The sequence below is a fragment of the Macaca mulatta genome, chromosome 19 (genome assembly GCF_049350105.2).
Source record: "Macaca mulatta isolate MMU2019108-1 chromosome 19, T2T-MMU8v2.0, whole genome shotgun sequence".
In the NCBI taxonomy this organism is placed as follows: domain Eukaryota; kingdom Metazoa; phylum Chordata; class Mammalia; order Primates; family Cercopithecidae; genus Macaca; species Macaca mulatta.
The window spans coordinates 49,095,634-49,107,918 of NC_133424.1; the positions used below are offsets into that span (position 1 = coordinate 49,095,634).

At 48.9% G+C, this 12,285-nt stretch overlaps 1 protein-coding gene across 7 annotated transcripts in view; it reads left to right on the top strand.

Annotated features, from left to right (window-relative positions):
• Window positions 1-12,285, top strand: part of SIPA1L3 (signal induced proliferation associated 1 like 3) — a 308,912-nt gene that overhangs the window by 121,003 nt on the left and 175,624 nt on the right. For 6 of the 7 annotated variants that reach the window (XM_028839531.2, XM_028839535.2, XM_028839532.2 and 3 more), the window contains one exon: window positions 3,828-3,895. The exons of the other annotated variant lie outside the window; for it this stretch is intronic. The gene's annotated coding sequence lies outside the window, so the exon portion shown is untranslated. The remainder of the gene's footprint in view (window positions 1-3,827; window positions 3,896-12,285) is intronic. 7 annotated transcript variants of the gene reach the window in all.

Below are 12,285 nucleotides of genomic sequence, written 5' to 3' on the forward strand. Positions count from 1 at the left end.
AATGGGTCATGGCCATGGGTGTGCTGGCATTGTGGAAGCAAACCGAAGGGCATCGTCCCTTCCCAGGTGGTAGAAAATGGGACCCTGGGATACACAGGGTACTGGCTGGATTCCCGGATCTGTAGCCCTCCTTTGCTGCCGTTTCCACGGCTCTTTGGCATCTTCCTCTCTCCTGCATGAGGGACTGCGGGACGACGGGCATCCACAGCTCCCTCTAGTCGGCAGGAAGTAGGTTCCTGGCTGAGAGAGACTTGGCGCCACAGCACATAGCTGGTGATCAGCCTTTATAGAGCCATATGCATCACTTTAGAGAAAGAAAGGAGAAAAATTAGAGTGGCGGGAAAGCAATTTCCGTTGCAATTTAAAAGGCGGCTATTAAAATTTTACAAGAGCTTTATTGCAGGGGTTTTCTGATCATCCCAGGAATTTTTAAAATGGGAAGTCTAGTGATAAAGGAAAATGTTCTGGGTGCGTCTGGTTCCCTCCTGCCCTGCCAAGCATCTTGAAAACCACCATTGTGAGGGCTTCCTAGACCAGCTTAGCAATAGCAACGGCCCAAGAGGCCATTTCTGAGTGTTTTAAAAGCGGGTTTTTCCATATTTGCTGTTTCTATGTATAGGACTGTTTCTAATTTTATTTTGTACTTTGCTAAATGGCCTGGTAGGGAGCTATGGGAATCGTCAAGAAGAGCAGTTGCCTCTGCCCTTCCTGTGTTAGTTGAGAGTCATTTGGTTGTGTGAACAAATAGAAATTCAGGTCAGCTTGCTGAAGTATAAAAGGAAGTGGATGGACACAGGGCCTGGGAGATTCGGCTTGGAATGGTTTCAGGCATGGCTGGATCCAGGGCCTCATGAGGTTGCCAGGACATGTTTCCTTTTACCTCCTGACTCTGCATTCTTCTGTGCTGATTTTATTCTCAGGTAGGCTCTGAAGCAGCCCCTAACAGTTCCACAGGTAGATTCAACCAGCTTAGCAGCTCCAAGGGAAATAAACCATCTCTTTCCCCCATAGTCCCAGCATATATCATGGGGCTGGTGTTTACTGGCTCTGATCATCCTGGCTTTGGTGGCAGGATCACCCTGGGCCATCGCTGAAGCTGGAACAGGGAAGGTGGTGCAGTGGCATTTTGGCCAGACCTGGATCACATGACCAGTCCCACCCCCACCCACAACCCATGGGTGGGGTCAGTCCCATAGGACTGAGTGGGAAAGGTGAGGTTCAAGGGGTTGACTGAGGAAAAGAAGTGGATGCAGGGTGGGCCAAAGCAGCCGACACCTGGAACCCCTTCCCATACTAACTTCACGAAGCTGAATCTGCCCCACACTCCCCAGTTGTTCTTTTCCCTTGGAACCTGCTCTGCCTTTACCCACTCTCAGATCTCCTTGAGGGGTTCTTAATCTCGGGTCCAGGGACCTTTGAAGGGTGGAAGTTTAGTGGGTCACGAGGTTGGCTGGGAAAAACATTACATCTCTATTTTCACTACCCTCTAACTGAAATTAACATTTTTTTATGCACAGGGCAATACACCACAATTGAATTAGCAATATCTGTGACTTTGTCACTACTAGAAATCACAGATATTCCCATATCACATTACAGTGTTGCAAATATCACAAAATATCATTTAAACACCTACCTATTTCTAAATCACTATAGTTATTGGATTCACTACTAGATCTTGTAATATAAAAGCATTAATAGGCCAGACGTGGTGGTTCACACCTGTAATCCCAGCACTGTGAGAGGCCAACATGGGCGGATCGCTTGATCCCAAGAGTTTGAGACCAGCCTAGCCAATGTGGCAAAACCCCATCTCTACTAAAAATACAAAAATTACCTGGGGTGGTGGTGTGCGCCTGTAAGCCCTGCTACTCAGGAGGCTGAGGCAGAATTGCTTGAGCCGGGGAGGCAGAGGTTGCAGTGAGCCAAGATGGCGCCCCTGCACTCCAGCCTGGGCAATAGATCAAGACTCCATCTCGGAAAAAAAGAAATTATTCTGAGGAGTCTGCAACTAATTCGCCAGGCTGCCAGTAGGAGTCCCTGGCATGAGAAAGGTTAAGAACCCCCTTGGGCTTCTCCAAGAACCCCAGAGGAATGATCATTGAAGTTGTCCCGATTCCTGAACCCTGGAGTATTGACTAGCTGCTCGCTAGGCTTCCTTCCTGGGAGGATTCCTGGAGGAGCTGACCCGCCTTTGAGGTTGGCGTGGATATTTGGGTAGCATTTGGACATTATGGTATTGGGGAAGTGGGGCAGGGAGGTGTTGCCAGCCCACAGTTGGCCCTGCCTTCATTGACCATCGTGACAGTGTGGTCTAGCCAGGTGGTCAGAAACAGGCTCTGGGACCAGGTTGCTGGGTTCACATCCTGGCTGTATATAGTACACTTTTTTTTTTTTTTTTTTTTTTTTAAAGAGAGAAACAGGGTGTTGCTATATTGCCCAGGCTGGTCTTGAACTTCTGAGCTCAAATAATCCTCCTATCTCAGCCTCTTGAGTAGCTGGGACTATAGGCAGGTACCACTGTGCCTGGCTTAGTATACTTTTGACTGACTGGGCAACCTCGCTAGTGGATCTCTTATGAATTCTGTGCCTCAGTTTCCTCATTTGTAACTTGGAAGTAATAATAGGATCTTCTTGGATGATGGGGAGAGTGAAATGAGTCAGCGCATGTCTGCCAGCACAGAGCCGGCATATTGGGAGGGATTGTTATTAGTGAATGGCCATTACATGTAGGACAGCTCTAGGCCCTCTCAGATCTCATCTCCTGACTTAGTGCCCAGCCTCTGCCGGTGCCCAGAATGTGATGCTGAACAATACAGACAGTGCCTTCTCCGCCTGGAGACATTCGTTCATCCATGGAATATTCACTTAAATATAAACAAGCATACTACATATTCAAAGGCATAAACTCATAATATAAAGTTCCAAACCAGGACAAGTGCGATTTCTCTGTCATTCCTCTGCTCACAGTTGTCTGAGGAAATGTCCTTAGAATAGTCCTCCATCTGTCCCCTCCGCCACTGCTCACCCCTCATGCACCCCGTGCCAGCTCCACGGGCCTCCTGGCTGCTCCTGAGATGCTCCACATCTGCTCCCGCCTCTGGAAGGCTCTTTCCCAGGTAGTCACACGGTCTGTGGTCTCATGTATTCACATCTCTGTCCCCTCGTCCAGGAGGCCTTCTCCGAGCTCTCCGTGTAAGGTCGCAGTCTCATCACTATGGCGTCGCCCCGCTAGGTTTCATCAAGGCTCCACTCCCTGACTTTGTGTTATGTATTTGTTACTGTCCTCCTCCCCTACTAGACTGTCTGCTCCCTGAGGACAGCCACTTTGTCTTGGAGAACCCTGGTTGTATTCCTGGTGCCTGGCATGTAGCAGGTGTTCAGTAAATACTTTTTTTTCTTTTTTCTTTCTTTTTTTTTTTTTGAGACAGAGTCTTGCTGGAGCAAGGCTGGAGTGCAGTGGCACAGTCACCCAGGCTGGAGTGCAGTGGCACAGTCTCGGCTCACTGTAACCTTCCTCTCCCAGGTTCAAGTGATTCTCCTGCCTCAGCCTCCCAAGTACCTGGGATGACAGGTGTCCACTGCCATGCCCGGCTAATTTTTTGTATTTTTAGTAGAGATAGGGTTTTGCCACGTTGGCCAGGCTGGTCTTGAACTCCTGGCCTCAAGTTATCCACCCGCCTCGGCCTCCCAGAGTGCTGGGATTACACTCAACCATGTTCAGTAAATACTTGTTGAAAGAGTGAGTATGTGATTGACAGCTGGGTATTGCAGCAGGAAGGCTTAAGTTGGCCAGAGACCTAACCTCTTCTTTTTCCTCCATGTAGATGCACAGTCTCTGACGTCGGCTCTCCTGGGACCATCCAAGAGTTCTAGTGTCTAGAAGGTACTAACGGTGAGTACGGTGTGGCTGCTGGTTTGCTTAGAACTTTACAGCTCATACACATAAGCATCTTTATTATTTTTTTAATTACAAAAAAAAAAGTATCAAGGGAAAAATGAAAGTTTGCTTCACTGTTCTTCCCATCACTCGCAAGCCTAACATCTATCCCAGAGGTAATTACTGTCAGTCACTGGCTGGGTGCCCTGCCAGACCTTTTCCTGTACACAAACTTTCCTATGTGCACATATACACACTAATTTTGGTTCACTGTATAAGAAAAAGGAACCATGCTATGTGGTGCTTCTTGGCTTGCTTCCACCATCCCCAATAATAGTATGTTTTGAAGATCTTTGCTCATGAGCATACCTCAGTGTATCATACATTTCATATACTTTTATTTTTTTCTTTTTCATTCAATTTTTAAACCTTACATACAGTAAAACTCTCTCTTTGGTGTACAGTTCTTTGTTTTGTTTTGTTTTGTTTTGTTTTGAGATGGAGTTTCGCTTTTGTTGCCCAGGCTGGATTGCAACGGTGTGATCTTGGCTCACTGCAACCTCCGCCTCCTGGGTTCAAGCGATTCTTCTGCCTCAGCCTCCCGAGTAGCTAGGACTACAGACATGTGCCACAATGCCTGGCTCATTTTGTATTTTTAGTAGAGATGGGGTTTCTCCATGTTGGTCAGGCTGGTTTCGAACTCCCGACCTCAGGTGATCCGCCTGCCTCAGCCTCGGTTTTTTTTGGTTTTTTTTTTTGAGGTGGAGTCTCACCCTGTCACCCACACTGGAGTGCGGTAGCGCCATCTCAGCTCACTGCAGTCTCCGCCTCCCAGGTTCAAGTGATTCTCCCGCCTCAGCCTCTCAAATAGCTGGGATTACAGGTGCCCGCCATTATACCTGACTGATTTTTGTATTTTTTGTAGAGGTGGGGTTTCACCATGTTAGCCAGGCTGGTCTTGAACTCCTGACCTCAGGTGATGCACCTGCCTCAGCCTCCCAAAATGCTGGGATTACAGGCGTGAGCACCAGCGCCTGGCCGGTATACAGTTCTTTGAATGCAGACAGTTGTAGATAGTTGTGAAACTGCCACCATGATCAAGATTCAGAGCAGCCCCACTGCCCCACGATGTGAATGTACTGGTTTCTCTGTTGGTTAAAAATATGAGCCAGGTGTGGTGGCTCACACCTGTAACCCCAGCACTTTGAGAGGATGGGGCTGGAGGATTGATTGAGCCCAGGCACTCGAGACCAGCCTGGGCAACTTAGTGAGACCCTGTCTCTACAAAAAATACAAAAATTAGCTGGACGTGGTGGCGCACACTTGCAGTTCCAGCTACACTGGGGCTAAAGTGGAAGGGTCACCTGAACCAGTGGAGGTCAAGGCTGCTGCGAGACCCTGTCTCAAAAAAAACTAAAAATTAAAATAAATAAATACATACACACATGTATATGGCATGGGTAATGGGTATTTATACATATTTAAAATATATACATATGGCAAATACTTACCTGTGCTGTATAGGTTTCAAATATGTTATATTTAGGTTTTTGGGTTGGTTTGCTAGTTAACATTCTCTTTTGTTTCTGTGGGTGGGTTCTAAGCAGTGGCGTGGGACCCCAGCTGCATGTCAGTTTGCAGTGAAGGCTTCCAGGACGATCCCCAGCTTTGTTGGGAGGGGGCATTGTCTGATCCTTGAAGAAACAAGAGACCATACCAGTGTGGGAAGTGTAAAGGGGAGGATTGTGGCCTTCAGAACCTGGATGCAGGTAGCTGTGTCAGCCGAGCTGCGGGAACTGAGTGGCTCTGGATGGAGTTTCTCTCTCCTGGACATTTAGTGGTTCCGTCACATTCCCTCATCCTGGCAGTCTTGCCTGGGTAACTGAAGCTGGTGTGTGGGACAGTGACTAGAGGCCAGATTTCTGTCAAAGGATGCTTCCTAGCACAATTCTTGATTACTTTTATTTTGAAGTGATTTGAGAATTATTAAAAAGTTGTGAAAATGGTTACAGAGTCCACATGTCTACCCTACATCCAGCTTCCCCTATGTTACCATCTTATACAACTGTAACACAGGGATCAAAACCAGGAAATTCACATAGCCCAGTACGATTAACTCAATGACAGACATTAATCACATTTCACCAGTTTTTCCACTGATGTCCTTTTTTGTTCCAAGAGTCTATTCTTGATCCCACACTGCATTTGGTTTTCATGTCTCGTTAACCTCCTCCAATCTGGAACAATTCCTCCATCTTTCCTAGCCTTTCCTGACCTGGACACTTTGGAAGAGGACTGCTCTGGTATTTTGTTGTGTGCTTCAACTTGGGTTTTTCTGATGTTTTCTCATGACCTCATTGAGGTTATTCATTATTTAGAACAATGCCACACAGGCAGCATGCCCTCCTCAGTGCATCTTTGTGCGGGTCTATGATATTGGTGCATCGTATTTCTGGTAATGTTCACCTAGATCACTTGGTTAAGCTGCTGTGTGTCAGATTTCTCCATACTAAAGTTACACTTTTCCCTTTGTAATTAATAGCTATCTTGGGGCACTCCAGGCCAGGAGTTTGAAACCAGCTAGCTCTAAAAAAATAAAATAAAAACAAATTAGCCAGGTGTGGTGGTGCACACTTGTAGTCCCAGCTACTCAGGAGGTTGAGGCAGGAGGATCCCTTGAGCCCAGGAGGCAGAGAATGCCGTGAGCTGAGATCGTGCCACTGTACTCAGCCTGGGTATCAAGACCTGGTAGCAAGACCTGGGTAGCAAGAGCAAGACCCTGTCTCTTTAAAAAAACAAAACAAAACAAAACAAAAAAATGCTACCTTTGGGGAGAAACTTTGAGGCTATGCTAATATCCCACATCCCGTTTTTCCTCAAACTTCCTCCCACTAATTTTAGCATCCATTGGTGGCCAAGGTCTTGTCTACAGCAGTTATTGCTGTGCTGTTTCCCTGATGGCAGTTTTTGTGTGCCTCTCATTCCATCTACATTTATTAATTGAAATTCTTCTGTAAGGAAGACCTGTCCCTTCCGCCTTACTTATTTCTTTATTTAGTTACTAATTTATATCCTATAGGCTATATTTGTTTTAATCTAGCACATTGCTTTTTAATGTGATAAAAGGCCCCAGATCCCAAGTAAATTCCGAGCATTGCCTCACACAGCAGGAAGACCGGCATTTTTCCTAGCTGGTAACCAGGGCCTTAGGGAACTTGGAAAGAACAAGAACAGGTTTCATTTGTTCATTCATTTTCCTTCACTCAGCAAATGTGCATTTGAGCACCTACTAGAAGCACTAGGGATTCAGGAATGAACAAAACAAACTCCTTACCTTAAGGGAACGGACATCCTACTGGAGAGTAACACAGTAAACAGATAAAAAGTGAATATAGGGCTGGGCACAGTGGCTCACACCTGTAATCCCCTCACCTTCACGAGGCTGAGGTGGGCTGATCACTTGAGGTCAGGAGTTCGAGACCAGCCTGGCCAATATGGTGAAACCCCGTCTCTACTAAAAATACAAAAAAAAAAATTAGCCAGCCATGGTGGCACACAACTGTAATCCCAGCTACTCAGGAGGCTGAGGTGGGAGGATCGCTTGAACCCAGAGGCAGAGGTGGCAGTGAACCAAGGTCGTGCCACTGCAATCCAACCTAGGTGACAGAGCGAGACAGGGTCTCAAAAAAAAAAGAAAAAGAAAAGGTGAATATAGGATAAGTTAGATGTATATAGTGTATATAGGATGTATATAGGAGTATATAGTGATGAATAAAGCAGGGAAGGAGATTGGCCTCACGGCAATTTTTAGACAAGGTGACCAAGGAAGGCCTCTTTGAGGAGGCCCTGAATGGAGGAGGGAGTGAGGCGGTCCCCGGCCTGATTCATCCACAGCCAGCTGGGAGATTGCAGTCAAATCATCTCCCTTCTGAACAGTTTCTGTGAACAGGAAATGTGTTCCCTCTCCGAGGGGCAGCCCTGCTCAGTGGGGGCCAGTCTTATCCCCGAGTATTGCCAGATCTGATGTTCCCCGCAATAGGAAAGGAAAGTGAAGAATTTTTTGCCAGTCCATTAAACCCAAATTATGCTACATCAGATAATGAATATGACTCTATTTTGTTTTCATTGTGTTTGTTTTTTAAGTTTCCTTTTCTTTGTAGCAAGAGATAGCAATTTTTCATTTTTAGTGGTGATAGAGATTCTTTTAAAATACATAAAGCTTGAACATCACTTCAGGGCTGGATGCGGTGGCTCACCCTATAATCCCAGCTCTTTGGGAGGTCAAGGCAGGAGAATCGCTTGAGGCCAGGAGTTTAAGACCAGCCTGGGCAGCAGAGTGAGACTCCATCTCTACAAAAAATGTTCAAAGTAGCCAGGCGTGGTGGCATGCACCTGTAGTCCCAGGTACTCAGACAGCTATGGCAGGAGGATCACTTGCGCCCAGGAGGTTGAGTCCACGCTACTGTACTCCAGCCCCGGGCAATAGAGCAAGAGAGATACGTGTGTGCGTGTGTAAATAATTGTACAGATGGGGAGCAGATACAGCTGAAAAGAAAGGGTGGAACACAGCAACTGGGCTTGGTAAGCACTGTATGGCTCAGCCACCCACTGTTTTTCCTCTGGGTCAGGGGTTCTCAGCAGTGGGCCTGAGCTGAAATTGGCAAACAATTACCATGGGTGTGTGCCTTGAGCCATTTGCATCATGGCGTGTGCATCGGCCGGGAATGTCTTCAAGTTTCAGGAACAGAAACCCCCACTCACCACAGCTTGATTGAATGAGGGCTGATTTCTTGCCCACTACAAGCACACCTGGAGGTGCTTGGCTGCCAGTGTTAGTTTGGTGGCTGGGCAGTGTCAGGGCAGAGCCGCTTTGATTCTCTTGGCCTTTCCCCTCATGGACATAGTTGCTGCTGCCATGTCGCGTAGCCTCCCCTAGCTCCAAGGAAGGTGGCAAATGTTATTTAACTTTTCAGCCTTTCCTGAGGAGGAAGGCAGAGAAAAAAATGAATTGAGTGTATCTGTTGGGGTAGCCAGCCAGTACTGCCTGGCTCCATGGGGAAGGAAAAGCAGTAATAATGAACATTAATGGGTGCTGACTCTGTGCCAAGCCCTGCCGTAAGCGCCTCACGTGCATGATCTCATTCAGTTCTTGCAACTACACTAAGACGTCACTGCTATGATATCCCCATGGTAATAATGAGGAAACTGAGGCACGGAATGGTGAAGCTGCCTGCCAAGTAGAGGAGCTGGGGAAGGGGGGCATGCAGCCTGGGTCCAGGGCCCCCGTTCTTAGCCACTACACTTTGTTGCCTCATAAGAGGTCTGGGGTGGGGTGGGGTGGAGGGGCCCAGGCTGCTCACTGTCTGGCCTGGGTTTAAATTCTTGCAGCAAGGCGGAGCCCAGCAGCATGTTTTGCTTTGGGGAAGTTGTGATCATTAAAAAACTGTCTTGTGAATCGCATCCGCCCCTGTGTAACTAACTACCTCCCACATGTTCAGGTCCAGTCCTTGGGAGCAGCACCCGCTGCACGTCTTATTCCTGGCAGCCGTGCAGGGACTTATAAGCGGCTGAGGGAACCCCTCTCAGCCTCCCTTTTTCCAAACAAACTATACCTGTGCTTTTAGTTATTCTTCCCAGGATGAGGCTTCTAGCCTGTTATTTCTCTGGAGGTCTGCTGGTTGATTGCCCACACATTTGTTATGTGCTTCCTCTGTGCCTGTCCCTGTAGAGTAGTGGAGATGCAGTGGTGGCTGGGCCAGCCTCACGACTGGGTGGCTCTGCCCTCATGGGGTTCCCCGTCCGGTGAGGGAGCAGGCCCTCAGACCCCCGAGTGGTCAGGTCTGTGATGGAGGAAGCCCAGGAGAGTGGGAACCCAGCAGAGGTGCCCAACCCAGCCTAGGGGTCAAAGAGGGCTCCTGGAAGCAGCTTTTGGGCTTTGGAGGTGGAATAGAGATTCATCAAGGAGCAGTGTCTACCATCTTCTCCACTTGCCTTTCTTCATTGAAACTCTCACGACAGCTCTCCTTTCTGAACTTCTGTTCCCCTCCTTAGTAAAATGAAAGGTTCAGACTTGGGTCTCCATCCATCCTTCCAACCAACCATCATTGACTGGACATCTCCCATGTTCCTGCTCCTCTGCTGGGCACGAGACTTACTCCCATATACAGTATGTTGGGAAGTTCTGCAGGTAAACAACCCAGAGTGATAAGAGTTCTAATAGGGGAAGCCATGGGGCTGTGGGAAGCCTGAGGAGGCACCTAACGGTGACTTGGAGTTTGGGGACAAGCTTCTCCAGGGAGATGAAACAAAAATGGGTTGACACGGTGGCCAAGAGCACAGGTTTCCAGAGTCCAGCTGACCTGGGGTCTAGTCATAGCTGAGCCCCTAACTAGCCCTAAATGGGCAGCTTAATTCTGGGAGCTTCCATTTTCTCCCAAGGTGGTTGTAAGGATTAAGATGGGATTATGAATTACAAGTACCTAGGACAGTACCTCGCACAAGAAGTCACATAATAGATGATAATGAGATGATGATGATGAGATGATGGTGGCGGCGGTGGTGGAGGTGGTGATGATGATAATGAGGAGGTGGAGGATGGTGGCATCTTGCATTCATTAGCGCATACTGCACGTTGGAGGTTAGGTGGCTTAGTAACAGCCTGTAAGATAATAAGCGTGAGCTGCTGCTGTTGTGATTATTCATTCACCAGACATGTGAGGGGTCGCCCTGCCCCCCGCCCTGAGCTGGCACAGGGCTAGCTATAGCAGGACTGTGTTTTGGGAGCAGGGCTCGTACAGCGGAAGCCTGGGCCAGGAATTTCATGGAACAAGTTGGGAGTTTCTTTGGTGTGTGTTGGAAACCCATGGCTCCCGGCCTCCTGGTCCCCTTTCTTGTTCATTCCTCAGACTTTTCAGCACTGGCCTCAAGAGTGTAGGCTGCCCTTGACCTCTGTGGCCAGCATGCATGGATGCTCTGCTCAGCCCATCAGCCAAGCCCCAAATTAGACCTGACAGTGTGATTTATTCTCTAGGATGGAGCCAGGAGGGCACAGCCCCAGTGGGTGATTCGGAGGGAAGGTTGTCAGCCCGAATTAGCCCAGGCTTTTCATGCAGCCTTGCTGGTTCAGCTTCCTCTGTCTACGAGGGTTTTCCAGGGTGTTGCTGGCTTCAGCACTGCCTCCTCCCCCGTCCCCAGGGACGGACACTTGGCTGTGATCCCTGAGGAGCGTGTGTGCTGAGGGCTGCCCAGGCAGGCCCTGTCTGAAGGCAGTGGAGGCTCTGGGTCGTTTCATCTGCCCCGTCAGGAGCCCAGAGTGGCGGCTCCCTGTGGAGTGCTTGGCCCATTCCCCGCTTCCTGTTCTTTCACTGAGTTCCATGCGGGGTGGCTGGAGGCCGTTTCCCTGCTCCACACCTTCCGGTCGGTGATCACAGCGTCTCTGCTTTCTAGCTGCCTTCATTCATTCACAAGAATGCCTCTGATGGGCGAGTTTCTGCTGCAGTAACAGATTAACCCTGAAATCCTAGAGGTTGGACACAACAGATGCCCATTTCTTACTCGTGACCTGGGCAGGTCAGGTGGGAGGGCTTAACCTTGTACCTCAGGGACCCAGGCTGACAGGAGCACCCCCGCTCCCCCTCCCGGCCCATCCCCGTTTTGAAGCTTCACAGGCTGCAGAGACACGACGGCAGGAGAAGGGGACGGAGAGTTGCACAGCAGCACTTAGATGCCGAGGCCCAGAAGCCACATGTTCACTTTCACCTGTACCCAGAACTGTCACACGGTTCTGCCTAACTGCAAGGGGCTAGAAATATGATACTCAGTGAGCAGTAACTCTCACAGCCACGGTGGACAGGTGGGGTATTTATGCAGCACCTACTGTGTGCCAGGCCTTCTCAGGGCTCTAGAAATGCAGAGGTGTCCCCCGCCTTCCTGGAGCTCATAGTTTAGTGGTGGAAACCGAATTGAAGTAATTACAGCAACAGCTGTGTGATTATGTCTGCACTAAGTGCTCTGGCGGAGGAGCCCAGAGGGCCGTGACAGCATATCTGAGAGCCCGGACGTGTCTGGAGAGGTCAGGGAATGTCTGTCATAAGGACTGACGTTTGGGAGGAGGCTCGAAGGATAAGTAGACCTTCCCCCAGTGGGGGCGAGGAATGGGGAGAGAGTCCCTGGTAGAGGGAAACACATCAGCGGAGCTGCGGACGTGGGAAGGAGCTTGACTCTGCGAAGGAACTGGAAGAAGACCTGTGTAACTGCAGGGTCAAGAGCTGGGAGAGGTAGGTGGGGGCAGATGGTGCCGGGTCTGGCTGGCGGTGAGGAGGAGGCTGGGACTTGGAACACCTGCCTTTTGGAGCTGTTGAAAGAATCAAATGAGCTCAGTCATTCTCTTAACAAATGCTGAGTTC